Consider the following 22,941-nt stretch of genomic DNA (forward strand, 5'->3'; position numbering starts at 1 on the left):
TGTTTCCTACAGCGGATCATAGCCGTACTCCCTGTCCACACTACTCTTTGACCTGTGCCATTGTCCATTCCACTCCCTTATGAACTCACATAGCCTGCCTTGCCACTATTCCACATGTAATACACATGTCCATTGTCAGGTCTACTCTACCTCAGCTGCACTACTTCATGACGTAGCATCTGGTGACACACTTCTGAGCATTTGAATATGTTGGCTCCACAGGACAGGTTTGTTACACTTGCTGCATCTAGGGTTTTATAGATATGCGCATGTGTACCCCTAACGGTATGCTCCTGTGTTACCCAATCAGGTCACGTGTACATTGTTTCTGTATGTTCTCTAAAACACAATGGCCCTCATTCCGAGCCATGCCGGTAAGTATCGGTTCTTTCCGGCATGGTGTAAAGTACGACATCGTGCTGGTTGAAGACCGAAAATTTCGGGACATTCCGAGCCCTCGGACACGCGCTTTCCGCCATGCCAGAAAAGGACCGCACAGCCTGCCGCAAAACCCCCCGAAAAACCCCTACCGGCATGCAGCGACACGTAAAGTACAACACCGCCCTGTAAGCATTAGCGTCAGTGCATAACGGTGACCGTAATTTACGGAGACCGTAAATTACGGTCACCGAAAAAAAACGGAACCGGAAATTACGACATCGCACAGGAATGGGAAGGAGAGCGGCGGCCATCTTTAAAAACACAATCCATTGCCATCCGCAGTTGCCAACAGCCCTGTGAGGAAACTAAAGTTGGGAACCGGACCAGGCACCACAGACATGCCGAAAGCACCAAACAGGGCGGCGGATCGCATCCGCAAGCAGAGATTCTGCCCCGATGAACTCCAGGCCATGGTGGACTACCTGGCAGAGCATGCCTATGTAGTCTTCAGCAGCGACATGCGGAGGGAGTCGACCCTCCGCAAGAAGACCATCTGGGCGGAACTGGCACAGAGGGTGAGCGCTGTTGGCAACACCCCCCGCATCCCTAGGGACTGCCGCAAGCGGTGGGACGACCTGCGGGTGTGGGTGCGGGGCCTCCTCTCCAGCAACCGCAGCCAGGCCCTGCAGACGGGAGGTGGCCCAAGTACTGCAGTCCAACTTGAGCCGTGGGAGGAGACCTGTGCGGAGCTCATTGGCACTGAATCCATTGAGGGCGTGGGGACCATGGAGTGCGGGGGAACGACTTCTGAGAAAGAGTTGAGTGTTGACAGTGTACACTGGCAATGTCCATTGCATGATGTAAACTGACCCAGGGGCCATCGAAAGCACCCTCTCGTGTTGCCCTCCCCCCATCCAACGCATCCCCCCATCCAACAAATGCTGAGGCAAGTGCCGCCTAATGCTGGCCCAAGTGCGAGTACATAACGCACATCAACCATAGTGCATTGACTTGCACAGCCCATCATGCACACTGTCCAGCGTGGTAGGCATAGTACTAGCCAGAATGTACATGACCAGGGCACAACGAGTCACTCCCAAACATGTCTATATGCCATCACCATGCACATGTACCACTGCCATAGCTACCCCCCAAACAGAACAAACCGTAAATGACCGAAATGTCCATGCAACCATGTACGCAAATAGGACATTGCACATACACTAATGTTGTCCCTCTCTTCTACCCCCACAGGCACAGACCATGACAGCACAGAGCCCCAGGGAAGCCGGCCAAGCACCTCTGCGGGTACTGGCAGGGTCAGGCCGAAGCCAGCAGCAAAACAAAACACCCCCGAACCTACGGAAAGGCCACTTGAAGCTGGCAGACCAGCAACCCACACAGCATCTGCGGCAGCAACTGTGGAAACTCCTAGCTCGGCACAGTCGAGCGTCTCAGGGGAGGCTGCTGCCACCGCACCGGATGAGTGGGAGCCCAGCCCGCCACCCATCCAGGGGCCCATGTCGGAGGACAACCAAGACAGTATGCACAGGCCAGAGCCATGCCTCGTGGCCCTGGCGTCATGCAGTGACTCCGGGGATGCACCGTCACCTGTGCACAGACTGGAACTTGACCCGCAGGGGTAAGACGCCGTTCCCCCCAGTCCACCCATACCACCCCCTGCAGAGCATGCTGGTGCAAGTGGATCCTCAGATGGTCTCCCTTCACTTGACCAGCACCGAGTGCACCAGTTGACTGATCTAATTGCGAACTACATTGAGGACAATCGCCAGGCCAGGGCAGAACTGCATGGAGAACTTAACCAAATGCGACAGTCCCTCACCGACTGCACCACCAAATTGTGCGACTCTATGACGGACAGCACGACCCGGCTATGCCATGTCCTCAATCGCATTGCAAATTCCCTTGAGGCAGGGCATCAAAATACCGAGCCACAGCAGGAGGACACGGCCGCGACCAATGAGGCCACGCAATGCAGCCCAGAGAGACGCACTCGGCGTTCCTTGCGTCAACGGGATTTGCCTCCCCCAGACAAGGGGGGCAAGAGACATTAGGCGTTCCTGCCACATGTGGGCCCCACATCCTACATGGAACGACTGCTCTGGAGTTGGGGGTGTGGCAATCGAAATAATATTGTACCTCCTATCGCATTGTTTGAATGTATGTTGGCCTACGCCAAGTTGTCTAAAAACATCGTGTACATAGATTTCGCGGCAAGGTCTTGACCTTAATGTATTGTGCAAATCGCCATCTTGGATTAAGCCGCCATTTTAGGTACTCTTGCAGTGTGGAAGTCACCCTGAACAACAAAATGGAGGCCGAATGACATTTCGAGTGGGATTCTGGCCGTTGTGACCTCCGCACACATGAATAAGTAATATGCCCGCAGGCCACTTGTTGGGGTCGCGAACTGAGACCTTGTCCTATCCCTGACCTATGTGTAAATGAACAACTGTATCAGCGGAACTGATCAAATTGCATACATTATGGGATTGACCTGGCAACGAACCCTAGGCCTTGTCCGAAGAATGGTTAACCCGCGAGGGGGTTGGCCAAGGCTGGATAAAAAGTATAAAAACCTGAGTATCCCAATGTTCGCTCTCTCACACTAACACGGCGAACTACCGTTGATGGTTCGTTCTGTTACTCTGAGGGCCGAATAGCTATCCGTATGTCAATTGACTTTGGTAATTGTTGTAACTTTGAATAAAGTGCTTTGTATGTCCTTTGTAACCTGTGTTGGTGTGTTTCCTTTGGGCTTCCCGGCCTCATTTCAATTTTTCTGTTTCCACAGTTGGCGCCCGAATAGGGACCCTCAAGATTGCTGCCGGATCATTGAAGGTTGACGCAGACTATCGAACCGGGATCGGACGGTGTGATTCTGCGGGCCGACCGATCGAGACGCGATACCTCGGCAGCGCTGCACGATCCGATCCTTGGACGATAGTCGTGTGGTCTGACACGGCATCTTGACGAGGGTCCAATTTTGAGGCAGGCAGATTTGCCGAAACCACCAAACGCAAGGTAAAATTTGTTAGGTAAGTTCTTTGTAAACCGTACGGTCCTCCTTAGGTTTGGTCAGGTGCAGTCGTGACCCGGCTCTTAATTTAACCCTGACACTTTGAATTTGGCGTATTGTATCTGCAGACACAATTATTGGACCAGGTAACACCAATTTTTTTGAGAAATGCCTGGGAAATTGTTTAGCTGTTTTAGGGCTCTGTTCCGCAGCGATCGGCAATCCTTGGAATTTAGCCGCCCGGCACCACAGGAGGGGTCGCCGGCGTGTACTATGTACTGTAAGTATGGCATTGGAAGTATAGTATTTAATGATATTTGGCACAGACAGACCAGACATGCCTCCGAATTTCAGTGGCCAATCAACGGTAGTTTTGAGATCCCCCGTATTGAATACTTAGAATCAATCTTGTTAAAGAAAAAGGCTAGACCAGCAGCCTTTGATGTGTTACAAAATTGGAAGAAAGAAGCATTGCAGCAGCTTAAAAGTAGGGATAAACATGCACGTCGTCATAAAACAAACGCTGAAAAAGCATTAATATATGATAAAGAAAAGCGGACAGAAACAGTTAAAAATATGGATAGATCCTTTTCACTCGGGATCCAGAAAATGTATCCCTCTAAAGATTTCCATGTGTCTGAGGAATTTATTGAGAAATTATTAAATGAACGCAGGCCCGATGCCTCAGCGCCACCTCCGTGTGCTCCTGTTTTGGGCACTCTGCCCATTCCTGCTGTTGTTCCTGTTACTATTCTTGTTCCCCCTGTACAGCCTATTGTTCCTCGTCCCTTGGTTGTTGTTCCTCCGCCTATCGTACCGCCCCTTCCCCCTGCACCTGCACCTTTGTTAAATTTACCTATACCTCTGCTCCCGAGTGGCCCCGTATTAATTGGAGTCGATCCAGGTGCAGGGTCAAAGATTGTGACTCGTAGTACTGTTTCTGCAGATAGGAAACAGGAATTGTTTGCATGGGCTAAGCATTGCATGGAAAAAGGTGATCAAGCTAATGTTTTTTCTACATTATCTAATTTGAATAGTTTTCCCGAGCAAAATGTTTTTATCGAAGGTTTGGGGACTCATTTGTGTGTGATGTGGGGTAGATTACAAAATTCGGATCTTCCACAAGGGGTGAGAGATCTGAATGCTTTGGCACTTTCGAGGGACACAGAGCAGAAAGTATATGGACATGTTGAAAGATTGTTTGAGTTTAGGAAAGACTTTGAAAAATCACGAGATGAGGATGATGAGGACGATAGAATATATGTACAGAAACGGTTCATTCCGTGCCGAAGAACAGCACCTGAGGAAGTACGAATTTGTACCAAAGATGCGGTTCGATGGATCTCAGATTCATCGATACCGCCAGACGAAGTGTATGACACGTATAGTCATTATACAGTAGAAATGCAAAGAAAAGTAATTCAGGTGATGGTACAGCACCTGCAAGAGGAATGTGTAAGGAAGAGGGTTAGTTGCCCCATAGAATTATTGGGGATTTGGAGCAGGGGGCCCTGACAGCGGTCAGCTTTTACAGGATTCTCAGCAACCTTTTTATGGACTCGAGAAACATATTTGCCTACCTTTCTGAAGAGCTCCCTTCTGATGAACCTCTATTTTATTAGGATTGCCCGAAGCAGGGTTTGGAACCTTTGCCTATTCCCGTCAATCAAAAAGGCCCCTACGTTGAATTATTAGTGGGGAATAGGAAACACCAGTTTTTGATTGACACTGGAGCACAGAAATGCTCCATTGATCATTCACGGGTTCCAAACATCCCACTGTCAGGGCAAACAAATGTTTCCGTATGGTTTTCTGGTATACCAACTGTCTGTCCGGTTTCTGCGCCGGTATCCGTTTCTTTGGGTCCCTTCACGGACCATTGCCCTTTTCTTCTCACTTCAAACTGTGGAGAGAACTTGCTGGGGTTGAATTTGTTAAAAAAATTGAACGCAGTAATTAGTTGTTCTTCAGAAGGAGTACCGCTAACGGTTTCACCACAGCAACTTCCTAATTCTCAGTTCTTGATTCGACCTTTACCTCCCGAGTTCAGCATTGTCCCGGAATGCTTGTGGGCGGTGGACGACAATGATGTCGGAGTGTTACAGATTGAGCCTGTTAAAATAGTCCTGAAACATGGGGTGAAACTGCCACGCATCCCGCAGTATAAAATATCAGTAGAAGGTGAACGTGCTTTGAAATGCATTGTCTCCGATTTTGTACATCGTGGGGTGATTGAGGAGATTACAGGTAGTTTGTGTAACAGTCCGACCTTACCTGTATATAAGAAAGGCGACAATGCAATTCCATACCGGTTTATAATTGATCTTCGTGCTATTAACCGAGTGGTCGCCCCACAATTTCCAATTGTGCCTGATGTGACGACGATATTAACAATGATCCCTGCTTCGGCTGCGCACTTCAGCATTGTGGATCTAAAAAACGCTTTCTTTAGTATCCCTATACATAAAGAAAGCAGATATTTGTTTGCGTTCACCTTGGGGGGACGCTCATTTACATTTACAAGGGCACCTCAAGGGTATACTGAAAGTCCCAGTATTTATAGTAGAGCTTTAAAAGAGCAGCTCGACACCCTTGAATTGCCACCTACTTGCACGCTGCTTCAATATGTTGACGATTTACTTGTGGCTGCAGATTCTGAGAAGGCCTGTAAAGAAGGCACTATACTATTGCTTGTTCATCTAGCTAAAAATGGTCACAAAGCTTCGCTTAAAAAATTTCAATATTGTTGTCAAGAGGTTGCCTATCTAGGCTACCTCCTGTCAAAGGAGGGGAGAAGATTGACACCTGAAAGAATAAAACACATTTCTGGCATGTCTGTTTCAAATACACAGAAGGAAGTCAGAGCCCTGATAGGGATGGCGTCCTACTGTAGGTTGTGGATCCCGAATTTCGCACTAGTGGTAAAACCGATGTTGGCTTTGACGAAGAAGGGCATTTCTCTGCCACTGCCATGGGAATCGGAACATCAACGATCATTTGAGCTTCTCAAAACCGCGCTATGTTCGGCACCGGTTCTGGGTACTCCAAATTATGACAAGGCCTTTGTGTTGTTTGTGCATGAATGTGATGGATGTGCTTTGGCTGTGTTAACACAGTTACACGGAGGGAAGAATAGGCCGTGCGGCTACTACTCCTCCGCCCTTGATCCTGTCGCATGCGCTTTGCCAAGATGTTTGCGCGCTGTTGCTGCTGCTGCTGCGTCTGTAAAACAGAGTGAGGGAATGGTCCTAGGCCATGATTTGATTTTGATGGTACCTCACTCTGTTGATATCCTATTGAACAAAATCCAAACGCAACACCTCACCTCTGCACGGTTAACAAGGTATGAACTAATTCTGTTTGCCCCTCATATTCAAATTAAGAGGTGTTGTGTTCTCAATCCGGCTGAACTCTTACCTTTCCCGCAAAACACTGTTTGCAGTGACGAAGAATCACATGACTGCCTGTATACCACCGAGCAAGAAACGAAGGGCAGGATAGATCTCATAGATACTCCTTTGGATAATGCAGAAGGGGAGCTGTTTTGCGATGGCTCCTGCTTCAAACTTTCGAATGGTACATCTACAGCTGCTTATGCAGTTACTACATTGAACAAAATTGTCGAAACTAAGAGAATTTCGTATAACTCCGCGCAGGCCGCAGAGATTATAGCATTGACCCGAGCTTGTGAACTTTCCCAAGGGCGAAGAGTAAATATATATACCGGGCGATCCACCAGGGGGCGCAGAGATGGACTGACGCATCTCCGCTCGTCTCCTCGACAGGGCACAGATCGCGGGACCTGAGCCCCCCCCGACGCCCCAGGAGTGAGGAGCTGACACCACCCAAGCCTGTAGGAAGGTGTCGGGCACCCCTAGCCCAAATTTGAGCTCCGGAGGTGGAACCGATCCAGAGTTCTGAGCATCTGCATCCCCGCGGGACGGAAGCCCCTCCTCCCTGCGGCGCCGCGGCTCCGCGGAAATCTACGACGAGCCCGGGCCCGAGCGCGGCCTGAAGGAGGCCTAGGCGTCCCCGGCCGGCGGATTCCTCCCCCCGCCTTTCTGGTGGGGGTGACTCGCGGCTCGCTCCCTGGAGTAGAGGATAGCCGCATAGTGAAACGGAAGGCCGGGACAGGGCCCGCGCCTGGGAGTGGCGGGGACTCGCCCGCAGGACCAAGCGGAACCCGGTGAACCCCGTCGGGGCCCCCACAGAACCGAACGCATAACACGAGCAATAACCGGAGAACACGAATCACGGGAGGCTATCATCCAAGTAATACGGCCTGGCCTGAACAGCTTCCGCACCACCTACAGAGGGAAGCTGCTTGGCCCCCCGACCCTAGCAGAACAGAGCCGCCGCTTTAACCTCCGAGGCTGCCGCTGGCCCCTGCCCCTAGCGTCGCGATCCGCATCCCGGGTCCGCTGGGGCAGGGCCCTATGAACTGGAGAGAATCCTTGCAGAAGTTTCATCGTACGCCCCCCGCAATGGCGGCCCAGGCACAACAGGAACCGGTGGATGCAAACTCAGTCACCAGGGGAATGGCGGCCCTATTGGAAGAAATTAAGGGCTTCAGGGCGGACATTACATTACGATTAGACACCCTAGATAAAAAAGTGGATAATTTGGACGATAGGGTCCAGGCACTGGAATCCAACACAGCCTCAGCCGACGTCTTTGAAACCCAATTCGACATGCGCTTGTCGGAGCTCGAGAGAAGAGAAGAAAAATGCGCCCTAAAAATGGACGATTTGGAGAATAGAGAACGTCGCTGCAACCTACGTTTTCTTGGTTTCCCAGAACGCGACGGTGAAACGCAAGCAGACATCATCAGGACCGTTAACGCGGTAATAGGAGTGCTATTTGAGGGGGCTAACACCAACGAACCCACCATCGACAGGGCCCACAGAGCAGGGGCACCATCCAGAGGCCCCAGATCGGTGTTAGTCCGCTTTCACTACTTCTCGGAAAAAGACAGGATCATCGAACTGGCTCGCAAGAAAGGGCCGGTGGAGTGGGAAGGAGCCCGGATCTCGATATATCAGGATTTGTCGGCCTTTACCCTCGCGAGACGCCGACTCTGTGCTCCCTTGACGAAGATGCTCCAGTCCAGGGGAGTCAAGTATAGGTGGGGATATCCTTTTTCACTCTCCTTTGAACTCGAGGGCTACAAGTACGCATTGATCACGGAAGACGATATCCAGAGAGTGTCGGGCGAACTATTAGACAATCCAAGTATGGAAACGGAAGACCAGAACTGTGTGCGACCCCCGACAGGTCCGAAAGGGAACAAAACACCGAAGGAAAGGCGCAGAGTCCGAGGCCAAAGAAAGTACAGGAGAGTGGCCCCAACGTCTCCAGCGCCCTTGAACGATGGAAACGAGCCGCTGGTGCCTCACGAAGCAAGTGACACTTGACTAGGTGATCAGAAGGGGATGTAGTAGTCTGTGAATTGTATTGTAACCGGGGATAGGGGGGGGCTTGAATCATAAGTTAAAAGAAGTATATGAGCCCGGAGGGGGGAGACACCGGTGGCCTGGTTTGGATTGTCCTGACAATGTCACGAATCAACCAGGCGATCAGGGGGGAGGCGGGAGGGGGGTGGGACGAGGGGGGGTTGGGGTGTTGGGGTTACTGCTGTTGCGCGCTAAGTTTTTGGGTTACTCGTGCGCCCCGGGGGCTCCTCCGAGCCTGTTGTGGGCGGCAAAGACATTGTGGGAACTGCGATGCTTGCGATTCAGGGAAGGGAGTTATGAGCCTTGACAGCTTTTTTCATGGATGATCCACTCCTATCCTTAACAGTGGGGTCACTAAATGTCCGTGGGCTCAACTCGCCTACAAAGAGGTCGTTGATCCTAAGGGAGTTTGCGAAGTTACGTCTTCATTTCCTTTTTGTACAAGAGACTCATTGGGTTCGAGGTAAAGAGCCTAAGCTCAAGGCCAAAACCATAGAGCATTTGTTCACGGCCTCTTCACAAACGAAGAAGCGGGGAGTTGCCCTGTTGGTAGCCCCTGGGGCCCACTTTAGGTTTAAAGCCTCGAAAGCAGACCCAGAGGGTCGGTATCTCATGGTGAAAGGGGAGGTGCGGGGCTGCTTGTTCACCCTGTTCTGCATATACGCCCCGAATGAAGCACAAGACACCTTCTGGGAGGGTATGAGAGGAACAATATTGGCATTCTCCGAGGGCACCCTATTGGTGGGGGGGGACTTTAATATGGTGCTTTGCCCCGAGCGGGACAGGAAGTCTGCAAATCCCTGCCCCAACATCCGTCACCATAGGAAAATGGCGAAGGCCTTTCAGGAAGTGAATGGGGTGCTGGGGTTGTGCGATACACATGTCACTGTACAGGGCCGCAACCCCGACTACACTTTCTACTCCAAGCCTCACGATGCTTTTTCACGCATAGATTACATCCTGGTGGACTCATCGTTGCAGGGAGAGGTCACAAGCTCAGGGGTAGAGACTGTCCCTTGGACAGACCACGATATGGTGACGATAAAGATTGGCCTCCCCCCCGCCCCAGTAGCTGAAACCCGATGGAAGTGCAATGACCTCCTCTTACAAGATAGGGAGATACGCCAAACCATCCTGGTAGCCATAGAAGATTACTTCGCCCTGAATGACAATGGAGAGGTAGGCACCATGGGAGTATGGGAGGCATTTAAAGCAACCATTAGAGGCACACTCATAAGTATTGGGTCCAGAAGGAAGAGGGTGAGGGAGCACGAGGAGAAACAGCTGAAAGGCAAGATAGCGGCCATCCAACCAGGGGGAAAACTGAAAACACAGATGTTCCCTGGGCAATGGGAGGAATTGCAGGGGTTGCGAGCTAAGCTAGCCGACCTTCAAGTGGGACAAACGGAAAGGAAGCTTTCGTTTTTGAAACAAAAATATATGGAAAAGGGGGAAAAGGCGGACAAGATATTGGCCTGGAGACTTCGGGAACTCAGGAATAGTAGGAGGGTCAATTCGGTTCGCACCACGGAAGGGAACCTTACCGCGAGGGACGCCAAGATCGCAGAGCAATTTAGGTTATACTATGAAAAATTGTATAGTTCAGAATATACTGGGAATGGGAAAGACATCGACCAATTCCTGGACTCTCTCCCCATACCGGGCCTTCTCCCTGAGAAAGCCGAGGCACTAGAACACCCCATCTCCCCAGAGGAGATAATCGACACTATATCCTCTTTAAAGAGTGGCACCGCCCCGGGAGATGATGGCTTCACAGTCAAGTTTTATAAGACCTATAGATCAGCCCTCGCTTCATTCATGGCCAAGATGTTCAATGCCGCGCTAGACCAAGGCACCCTCCCCTCCACAATGATGTCAGCTATGATTGTAGTCCTGCCTAAGGAGGGTAAGGATCCCGCGCAATGTCAATCTTACCGCCCCATATCTCTTCTTAACACGGATGTTAAGATACTGGCCAAGCTTCTAGCGAATAGGCTGGCAAAACTCCTCCCCACCCTAGTGCACGGAGACCAGGTGGGCTTCATCCCGGGGCGCCAGGGGTCCGATAACATAAGGAAAACCCTCGACCTCATGCACGAGACATCCAGGCAGGGAGTGGAAGGGTACCTCCTTTCACTCGACTCAGAAAAGGCATTCGACCGGGTCGAGTGGCCCTACATGGGCAAGGTCCTCCGGAAGATGGGCTTGGGGGACAATTTTTGTGGGTGGGTAGCAGCACTCTACAACAGCCCCACAGCGAGAGTGTTAGTTAACGGAGGCACCTCGGAGCCCTTTTCCCTCACCAGGGGCACCCGGCAGGGATGCCCCTTGTCACCCTTATTGTATGCCTTGGCAATGGAACCTCTAGCTATAGCGGTCAGGAACGACCCAGAAATCACGGGTATACGATGTGGGGAGTGCGACTTCAAACTCTCGCTATTTGCAGACGACATCCTGGGCTACCTAACCAATATCCAGATATCCCTACCCCGATGGTTCGACCTTATACACACCTTTGGCTCTTTCTCCGGGTTGAGGATAAACACTTCCAAATCAAGCATCATGCCCATCGGCCAGAGCGACCTGGATGTCGGAAGCAACTCCGATATTCTAGGGGTCAGAATCGAAAGAGAATCCACGAGGTATCTGGGCACTACCATCCCCAGAGACCTGTCACAGCTATTCCAGAGCAACTTCCCAGGGATCCTTACCCGTATCAGCAGCGATCTTACTAGATGGGCTCCCCTCACGCTTTCCTGGCTGGGTCGCATGGTCACAATCAAGATGAATGTCCTGCCCCGCCTCCTCTACCTTTTCGCAGCACTTCCTGTTGTGATACCTGAGACTTTCTTTGAAACACTGCAGTCCCGTGTCCTTCATTTTATTTGGAATGGTAAGAGACCTAGAATCAAATCCTCCACCTTAACCCTCCCAAAGACATATGGTGGTTTTGGCCTCCCCGACTTCCGACTCTATTATAAGGCAGCCCAGCTCAGGGTGATGTTGGAACACATGCGAGATGACATGGGCACATACTGGACATACATAGAAGACATCCATGCCCACCCGAAAAAGGTTAGAGATTATTTTTGGGCCTCTCCTAAGGTTCTCCCACTTCAGCTAAAAATGCACCCCACCTTGGCAGCCCTGTGGGCGCTATGGAAACCTAGCAAGGCCAACAAGCCCCTAACCACCTGGCCTTCCCCGCTATCCTCACTCTGGGGGCCCCCTATCGACTTAGACACAAGAGGCTTCCGCGACACACAGGCCTGGTCCGACTTGGGCTTGGAAAGAGTCTCCCAGCTGACACGAGAGGAGGGCTTCATAGATTATGGCAGCTTGCTTGAGGCCCTGGTAGATAAGCCCCCCACGATTTTTGAATACTTACGATTGAAGGGGATTTTGTCCCAACCCCGGTGGTCCGAACAGCTGAGCCGCCCCCTCACCCCATTTGAATCCATCCTGGCCAAGAGCACATCACGTAAGGGTGCGCTGTCCAAATTTTATATGGTCTTGATAACGTCCGACCTAGAGGGCAGACAACCCTTTAAACGCATATGGGAGGAGAGACTGGGGATGCCCTTGGATGACCATACCTGGAGGGCCGTTTTTAAGGGTATTTTCGCGGGCTCTCTATACACGGCTGCCATGGAACACAGCTTTAAAATTCTTCATTCCTGGCATCGCCCTCCATCCCTGCTGTCCAAAATGTTCCGAGACGTATCTCCTTTCTGCCCCAGGGGTTGCCACCAAAGGGGAACCTGGTTTCACATGTGGTGGGGATGTCCTATTATACAGGTTTACTGGTCGGAACTACTTAGCTGGATCAAAGATATTGAGGGGTTCGGTCCATCCTTGCACCCACTAGAAGTCTTGCTGGGTATCCCCTTGCCGGAGACGGAAACAAATCTTTACCCCAAAGTCATTGGTGCCATGCTGCGAGCTGGAAGGCTGGCGCTTGCCCAAAAATGGAAGAGCGGCCAGGCCCCCTCCAAGGAAGAATGGCTTCATAAGCTTAGGATGATATTCTCGTACGAAAAGCTTACAGCAATAGCGAATGATACCATGACAGACTTTGTACAAGAATGGATGGCAGTCCTTCTGCACGATGATTGTGTCTCCATGCGCTTATAGAAGGGGCATTGTACAGGCTCATAACAGAGTGCGCCTGATCCGTTGACTCTTAGTAACACTCATCCCACCGCACTCTGCTGAGTTAACCATGGCGGCTAACACCGCCTGTTTTTCACTTCCAAGCTGTATACATGTTTGAGGGTTGAATGGTTGAGTTGCACGAGCTGGACCCACTCTGTCCCCACCAACAACTGGAGAACCTGGGAGGAGGGTTGTGTCTCCGCTCTACTGTTGGTCACGCAGACCTGTGTAATTGTATATAACTGGCGGGCCCTCACTCGCCCCTCTTAGACCCGGCCTAGCTTCCGCTTACCTACCTTTCATATGAACCCCACTGTTCCTAGTGCTACACTTAATAACTGAATGGCTCGCATTTGTACTTCCCAAAAATTCATATACTTGTAACACCACTAAACTTTGCTTGTTAATTGTTTAGGGGGGTGGGGTGGGAGGGAGTGATTCGGGAAAAGAAGTTAAGAAAAATGTAATTGAAAATGTTACCGACAATGTGGTTTTTTTTTTTTCTGATCATATTTGCTGATCGGGTCGGATGTTCGGCCCGACCTTATTTCTGCCTATTGTCAATAAAAACTAAATTTGAAAAAAAAAATATATATATACCGATAGCCAGTACGCATTTGGGGTGGCTCACAACTTCGGAAAACTTTGGTCGGAAAGAGGGTTCCTGACCTCACATGGGACCAAGATTCAGCATGGCCCTTTGATAGTGCAATTACTTTCGGCGCGCTCACTCCCTAAACGGTTAGCAATCATGAAATGTGCAGCACATCGCAAGGTTATAGATGATGTGGGCAGAGGGAACGCTTTTGCAGATTTGATAGCCAGACAAACGGCCACAGACCTTAGCACGGACATGTATACCTCCAGGGAAATGAGAGACGTTTGCATAATGGATGAAGGTATTGGGTCTGTGCGAGATATTCAGACTGATGCCACAATGGAAGAATCTAGAAAGTGGGCTGAAGGAATGGGGAAACTGGATGACAAAGGGTGTTGGGTGGATACATCCAAAGGGAAATGGTTGCTTCCTGATTCTTATGTATTGGTGATGGTTACGATGGCACACGGTCCTACGCATGTGTGTGCCCAGCAGATCACGAAAATGTTAGAACAGGTTTGGGTAAATGACAAAATTCTGTAAACTGCAAAGAGGCACGTCCAGAACTGCATGATCTGCCTACAGCACAATGTGGGAAAGGGGACAGTGACTCCAAGGGGAAGTTTAGGGCCCCCCTCTGTCCCCTTTGAGTTTATACATTTTGATTTTATTGAAATGGAGCGATGTAATAATCTGAAATATGTTCTTGTAATTATTTGTGCCTTTAGTAAATGGGTCGAGGCGTTCCCCGTCAAAGATGCTACCGCCATGACAACTGCAAAGATTATGGTAAAAGAATTCTTTCCTCGATTTGGGCTCCCGAGGATAATCTGGTCGGACAATGGTCCTCACTTTATCGCAGCAGTAATTTTGCAAATATGTGCAGCCCTAGGTATTGAGAAACGATTTCATTCAGCTAGGCATCCTCAAAGTGCTGGGTTGGTAGAAAGACACAACAGTATTTTAAAGAATAAACTTGCGAAAACATGTGCTGATACCAAACTGAAATGGCCAGATGCTTTGCCTATTGTGTTATTAGCTATGCGTACCACACCTCAGACTAGAACTGGGCTTTTTCCATTTGAGGTAGTGATGGGGAGGCCTGCTAACATTTGGGGTCTCCCGAAACCTAAAGCCCTGAGGGAGGTGGAGAATGTATTGCTTGTAGACTACTGTAACCAGTTAACTAAAAACCTGTATTTCATCTACCACCAGGTGCATGCTGCTTTACCTGTACAGTTCACAGGCCCAGGACACGATATACAGCCTGGAAGTTGGGTCCTCGTGAAGGCCTACGAGAGGTCTTCCTGTCTCGCGCCTCGCTGGCGGGGACCCCACTAGGTCTTGTTGGTCACCAGGACAGCAGTGCGGGTGGCTGGAAAGAAGAACTGGATTCACGCGACGCACATCAAGAAACTTCCTTACCCGACACCACACGCTACAGAAGAAGCAGAACCCCTCGCTGATGCTACAGTCTCTGATCTCGGAGTAGCAAACAGCGCTGTAAGTGCATTGGAGAAGGTCTCTGAGCCTGAGGAGCTTGGGGAACAGTCCATCTCGTCTCCGCACTCTCTTGAAAAATCACTTCCGGAAAACACTGTTTCGAGCTCTGCGACTTCCGTCGCCACCGACACGTCGCTTTTCTCAGGAAGTGACGATACTTTGCTTCAGGACCAGACAAATTTGGGTACCATCAGGTACAACCTTCGACCACGGAAATAGAACTACGGCACGAGTGTCGTGCATCTGGAAAAGGAAGTGATCGGAAAATTGTTTTGTTTTGTTGAACAAAAAAGGGATTCTGCTGGCTAGGGTTGGGAAGGACTAAGAAATCACGCGACCGTAGTGTCGCCAGCAACGAACATTGGGGCCGTCGATCAAGGAACTACGATGCCTGCGACCTTCACCGCTGCTCCCCGCACTGGACTTTTAGATAAGGGGGTGACCAAATCGAGCAATGAACAATGTGCCTGGGCCCCGAAAACGTACTGTTGTGCTTTGATTTTGATTATTGTTATTTTTGCAACTGCTGCTGTAGGACTTTGGTATTTCGAAGAAGTCTATCCTTTGAAACCTTTATTACCGACCAAGATCGTACCAACTGCTTTGACTCCCTCTGTACACCTTCACACTCTGTCCCCTAGAGACTCCCAACATAGACAGAAGTATCATAATAACACTCTGATGATAGTAATGAATGCTACGCATGCCATTTTTAATAAGAGCAATTGTTGGATCTGTACTCACTTACCGCAACATGGGAACAAGGGACTGGGATGGTATATACATCCTCTACCTTTAACGACTTCTTGCTATGCCTCTCTTAGAGCACTATTCTTTGGCCGATGGAATGATAGCATCTCAGGGAACTTTGATGGAACTAATTTGAATGATTTCGAGAAACGTGAATTGACTCCCCTGGGATGCTCGCTTTTCACAAATAGAAGTAAACCTAACGTTGCTTTTATTAGGCCGTCTGACAAACTATCTGTTCCTTTTCAAACTTTGATTTCCTTTAAAATGGCTCCGATAGGCAATAAGGACGCTGTACCTCCTTCTTATTCTGTAAATCATAGTCCCGACTCGGTTCCCTTCTGTGTACAGAGAAATGGCACTAGGCCAATGGGAGATTTTGAAACTTGTAAAAATATTGTAAATTTGACTGGGGAAAACAGGCCTCTGTATGTAGGAGGGCCCGTTTATTTTGTTTGTGGTAGTTTAGCATTTCCCTGGTTGCCCAAGGATTGGCAGGGAACCTGTTATTTAGGAATATTGTTACCCGGGGTATTTATAGCAAGTACCTTGGAGGTTTCTAAGGCTCGCCCAGGGCGAGACAACAATGGAGATACCCCTGGGCAAGTATTTGGGGACATAGCTAAATCGGTTGTGCCCTTTTGGGGACAAATAGCAAACTCAGAGAATATTAGGGGATTAGCAAGGGTATTGGAGAGAACGATCAACCGGACCACGGACATACTCTACAATATGACCTTAGAGCAAAAGGCGATAAGATTGGTAGCACTTAAAAATCGGATGGCATTAGATGTCATCTTGGCAGAACGAGGTGGAGTATGCAAATTAGTGGGGTCCGCTTGTTGTGTTTTCGTACCAGACTCCTCACCAACAATTTCTAAAGCAATTCAGAACTTGCATACTCTCAGTTCTGAAGTCCATATCCCTGTAGGAGACTGGAACCTTAGTACTTGGTTTTGGGATTCTCTGCGATCTTGGGGTTGGAAGGTGCTTTCCGTCATTTTGGTTATTTTAGGGATTCTTTTATTTCTTTGTTGTTGTTTTCAATGCCTCCCAAGTATATGTGGAATGAAAGGGGGGTGTTGTGCTCAAGCAGTGAGCACAATAAGGCATAAAATATATACCCCAGATACAGCATCTAAAGAATTCATGTTACAAGAGGTTCTTATGAACGACCTTATGGCTATAGACATTACAGACAATGATGCGGAACCTATGGATGATAATACATGGAGTCATTTTCGAAAGTATTAGGGATGATGTTTAGCACTTGGCATAGGCCAAAAGGAGGGTCTGTGGAAATCAAAATAATATTGTACCTCCTATCGCAGTGTTTGAATGTATGTTGGCCTACGCCAAGTTGTCTAAAAACATTGTGTACATAGATTTCGCGGCAAGGTCTTGACCTTAATGTATTGTGCCAATCGCCATCTTGGATTAAGCCGCCATTTAGGTACTCTAAATGGAGGCCGAATGACATTTCGAGTGGGATTCTGGCCGTTGTGACCTCCGCACACATGAATAAGTAATATGCCCGCAGGCCACTTGTTGGGGTCGCGAACTGAGACCTTGTCCTATCCCTGACCTATGAGTAAATGAACAACTGTATCAGCGGAACTGATCAAATTGCATACATTATGGGATTGACCTGGCAACGAACCCTAGGCCTGGTCCGAAGAATGGTTAACCTGCGAGGGGGTTGGCCAAGGCTGGATAAAAAGTATAAAAACCCGAGTATCCCAATGTTCGCTCTCTCACACTAACACGGCGAACTACCATTGATGGTTTGTTCTGTTACTCTGAGGGCCGAATAGCTATCCGTATGTCAATTGACTTTGGTAATTGTTGTAACTTTGAATAAAGCGCTTTGTATGTCCTTTGTAACCTGTGTTGGTGTGTTTCCTTTGGGCTTCCCGGCCTCATATCAATGTTTCTGTTTCCACAGGGGGAGGGGGTAGGGGGGTGATGGTGTGCTCTGGAGTTGGGGGGAGGGGGGAGGGGGGTGATGTTGTGTTCTGGAGTTGGGGTGAGGGGGGAGGGGTGTGATGTTGTGTTCTGGTGTTGGGGGGAGGGGGGAGGAGGGTGATGTTGTGTTCTGGAGTTGGGGGTGGGGGGAGGGGGCATGGGCAGTTGCTGATGTAAGCACTATTTTTTTTTATTTATCACAATACACAATTGGTGTTGCAAACTTCAACCGTTGTGGACATTCATCATTGCACATTTGTTCATTGACTACTGCCAGCATGGTGTACAAGTATGCACAAGTCCGTTGCCCTGTGTGCCCATGTCATGACACCCTCTACGGACTTGTGTCCTGGAGACCTTGTCCACTGTAAGTACAGAGCACTACATGTCCCTCAAGTGCACAGCCTCAATGAACCCTTGTTGGCACTACACCCTCCGCCTTCACCGCATTGTCCTGTGGTTGTAGCAGTACCATGTCAGGGGTGATAGCCGTTCATGTAGGGATGCATTTTTTGTCCATCTGCACATATGGCATGGGCCCATTCGACACCAGATATCAGTGGAGGGGTCAGCCACCAGTCCTGGTTCGCCGGCACATATGTGCATCACGCAAGCCTGGTGACTACTTCATCTACACGCTTGCACGGATATTGCCATAGTCTGGTTGCCCCATGGGCCTGTTCAGGGAGTTCATGACAGGGGTCATGTGGCTTTCTGTCATGGGACAGCCAACACCAGCTGCATGTTTCGCCAAATGAGGTGGGTGTGTGGACTGTCATGGTGGAGAACAGTACTTGGCTGTCATGGCAGGGTTTCAATGATGGCCATCTGGACATGTCCATGGATGTATTGGGCACGATCGGGGACACAAATATGTGTCCGATGCAATGTAATGCAGTGGGGTGTTGTGTCTACATGATGGTCCGTGAACGATGGTGTGGACATCTTGGGGTACATGTTTCGTTGTTGTATGCTGCTGTCTTGATGTCGGATCATTGTGGTGCTGTGCACTGTGTACATTCTTATTTGGGTGTGATGGCTGTAGTCTGTGGATCATGGTCATCATCCTGCTCTGATCCATTCTATGGCTATTCCCAACACTCCTATGGGGGTGCCATGCCGGTGACGTGATATCGTACCCCTGCTGCCCTCCGTGAATTCCACTCCCAGGGATGGGTCTCCAATGTGGTGCCAAGCTGGGGGATGCCACATTGTGCATGTGCAGTGTGTCCTCCGATATGCGCTTACGGTTGTGGTGTCTGCCAATGAGTGGTGCTGGTGTAGTGTGCTTAGCCCTTGTCAGATGGTGGAGATATAGTGTGATGTGGGTGCCTTATTCTGGCAAAGTGGGAATCTGTTTATATGTGCCGTTGCACTGGTTCTGTGGCAGGTTTGTTGTCGGGCCCACCCATGTGTGCGGTTCTTGGTAGCGTTGGATTCCATCTGCACGTAGGGGGAGTGGTATTGTTTGCAGTTGCTGTCTGCAACATGCATGCCAGGCTGGTCCACATACGACCTGTGGGTGCTGTCAGGGGCACCATTGTCATTTGGCATGCCTCCATTTGCATTAGGTCCAGCTTTACTGTTGTGTATCTCATGGGTGGTCCATGTTGGGGATTGGTGGACCCTTGTGTGCTTGGGGAGGTGTAACGGCACTTGTATATGTGGCCGCATAATGGACGGTTGTGACATGCCACTGTGTGCTGGTGGGTGCCTTTGGCATGGGTGTGGGGCACAGGCAACACCATCACTTGTGCCAGGTTGACATTGTACATTTGTATGGTGCTCGCTTTTCTTGTGTCTGTGGCGCAATATGGTGGTGACGGTGTCACATTCTAGGTGGTCAGGGGTGTCTATCTGGTAGGACTTCTCCTAGAGCGGCCGGACATGCTGCGTGTGCATGGGGGCTGCTGGGGTGGTAACGGAGGCTGCACTGGTGCTGCATGCAGGGCCTGTCTCCCCCCTCCTTCTACCCCGGTGTCTCTTCAGTGGGGGTGGGCATGGTGTTGTTGCAGGGGTTTGTGTGGTTGTGGCCTTGCTTGTTTGATTGGTGTCATCTTGGTGTGGGAGGAGGGTGGTGTGTGGGTGTGTTCCTTTTCTGCTGTGGCAGACTCCTGGCCTCCGTCTGTGTTGCTTGTGTGCACCTATGGCTCTGGGTCCCACTGCTCAGGGTTCTTTACTCCTTCTCTGAGATGCCTGTATGTACTCCATGCCGGTAAGGTACTTTACGGCCTTGGGGAGGCCGTAATTTACGTGTGCTCCTTACTTGAGATCAGCTCCGGTTTACGCCATGCCGTTAATTTCGGCATGGTGGGGCGCGCGCGCGACCCAAGAACGTAAATTACGGCATTGTAGTTTACGGTGCTGTTATTTATGGTCTGAGGGGTCGGAATGGCATGGAGCGGAAAACCATGCTGGTAAATCATTACCGGCATGGTTTGTACCTTAACTTCATGCACAGAATGACCCCCAATGTATTACATGCATTTTTGTTTGCATAACCTGTTCATCTCAAATGGCACTGTGAGTGCCTGCATGGTGTGTGTGCACATTGTGGGTCCATGCATATGTTACTTAGTCCCCTCCTCACAGCTTATCTTCATCTGTTGTCCCTGTGGGAGTTGCCAGTGCACCCTTAGATCCATGCACACTTAATGGGACGGTCTCACACAGGGTGTGTGGTCTGTTTGAGGGTGAGTGAACAGCTGCATGTTGTCCTGAGGTCCATTTACAATGATGTCCAATGGGGGCGGGGGAGGTCGTTGGCTGGTGCAGGGCATGGGTATGTATTTGTAGGCACTTATTTTCACGGAGGTTGCATACATGGATCTCACTCTGCTTTGCATGCATGGTGGGTAGTGCATGTTTGTTTGATGTAGAGCTGCTGATTTATCTTTCACAGGTGGCCATTCTTTGCCAGTCTGCCCTTCTCCATCACCCACTTTTGTCCTTCATCGCCCACTACATGTGGTACTTTTCCATCCATGTGCCTTCAGGCTCTCTGACCAGGCTGCTTTTTGCACAAGTGTTCATTTCTTTGTCTTGCACTCTGGAACAACTTCTCTCTGCCCTCACCCACTGTGATGTCTGACATATTATTAGAAAATATTTCCCTTTAAGCAAAAGGTGTGTGGGTTCCATACAGATGGAAGGAAAGGGTCCTTCGATCTGTATGGAACCCCCAAACCTTTTGCTTTTATTTTTTAATCTGACCTGTACTTTTCACAGTGCAGTGAAGCCTTAAGCTTCACTATACTGGCCTTTGCTCATATGTTATGGGGAAACTGAAATTGTCCTTAATGCTGTCAGTGCTGGAAAACCTTGTTTCCCTCAGTCGTGTTACTATGTTACTATGTTTGATTACTTTTGTATTACATGTGGTAACTGTTTATCATTGTACAATGCAGCTTACACTGCAGTACAACGGGTTCATTGTTGTTTTGCCCTAGACTAACACTTAGAGGATTGTTGGTTACTCTAGTTGTGCTTAAAAGATAGGCTAGTGGCTGCAGTGACTTTTCCCCACTTTTTGGGGATTTTTTGTTTTAGCCTTACTGTGTTTACCGCGTTTGGCTACTAACAGTGGCTACTGGTAAAACATGGCCATGCCACAAGATTATTCACCTGTTCTTTTGCCATCTTGTTCTTTAGCCTTCTTCCTGACATGAGAGGCCAGGAAAATCCTTATAAGGAATTTGAGTGCTCCGGGAAAGCAGGAGCTTTTGGAGTGCTACTGGAGGTTTGTTTGTGTTTGATGGCAAGATGTGGGCTAGGACTGGCTGACTCCAATCCACACACTGGTTTCATTGTGTCTGAGTGGTATGCATGAATGTTCCCACCAGTGATTGGACCACTGGTGGGTGTGTGTGTGGGCTAGTCCTGCTATGTGCTAGAGGGAGTTTCAGATGTTACCTGGCTTTTAGGATAAGAAGAGGACCCCTGAACCCATTCTTCAAAGATCCTGGATAAACCTGAAGGAGCCGAGTATCCTGTCCAGCTGTGAGACTCGCGAAGAAACCTGAGACCTGACTGAAGAAGGCTTAGCAACCAACTTCTGCTGCTGTCCTGAAGGAGTCCTGCCTTGCACTTCATCTTTAGTAGTCTTGGGAAGGAGCTACGACCCTTGCAGTGGAGGCACCACCCATTCCCGACGTCTGCTTGGTGCCCCGCCAAAGGAAGCCTTTCGGAAGTGCCATGGGACCGTCCTATGGCTCAACAGCTTCGTTTTTGGGCTACCATGCTGCCGGTGTCACTATACCAAGTTTCAGTCTAAAATGTGGTGGATCCGCAGCTGTCCCTACGAGACTACATCCTTCAAAATGTTGGCATCCTAGCATCAAGGGGACCCGAGATAGTAGAGAAAGTCTGACGACGGCTGCTAAATCCTTTCGCGTAACCCTGCTGTGGTGACCACCATCTGAAATAGCTTACCTGACCCGAGTCCAGTCCTGAGAGGGGTACTGCATTGGGCGTTTCTACATTCTTCAATCAGGATTCCTTGCAACAGTAAGAGACACCAACCAGAGATCCGCTTAAAGCAGCAACCCCTGTAAACTTCCTTTGTTCTGCCAGATCTGGGGAACAATCGGCGTACGGGAGTAAGTTACAGAGTTTCTAACCTACCACTATACTCCCATTATAAGTCAATGGGCTTAAAATAAAAGCTTATTTATAACAATATTGGCTTTGGCACTGCCTGCTTGCGCAAGACATCTGACTGTTGGGGCTACTTTTGGACATTAGTCTAACTTGAACCCTAACCCTAAGAACACTTCACTGGATACCAGAGACCCTACCTGCATTTTTCAGGCATCCTAACTTCTGTGGAACTGTAACCTGAACTAATGGGCAAAAGGCGCCAGGCAACTTAGGGCTGAACAATTTTAGTTAGGGATCATCTCTGTGGACCTTAAGTGCATAATACTTGTCTAACCTTTCCTTTGCAGGAGTTTCTGATATGTATTATGCCCTATGACAAAGTGAATGTATATTTGTATTTCGTTTGAATGTGTTGTGAGTTAAGTCTACCTGCTAGTAGTAAATTCTCTATAGTGTGTTTTGGCCATGAATACATAACTGTATTGTTATACATCCTG

This window comes from Ambystoma mexicanum, chromosome 9, assembly GCF_040938575.1.
Source record: "Ambystoma mexicanum isolate Mex_15411 chromosome 9, UKY_AmexF1_1, whole genome shotgun sequence".
Classification (NCBI taxonomy): domain Eukaryota; kingdom Metazoa; phylum Chordata; class Amphibia; order Caudata; family Ambystomatidae; genus Ambystoma; species Ambystoma mexicanum.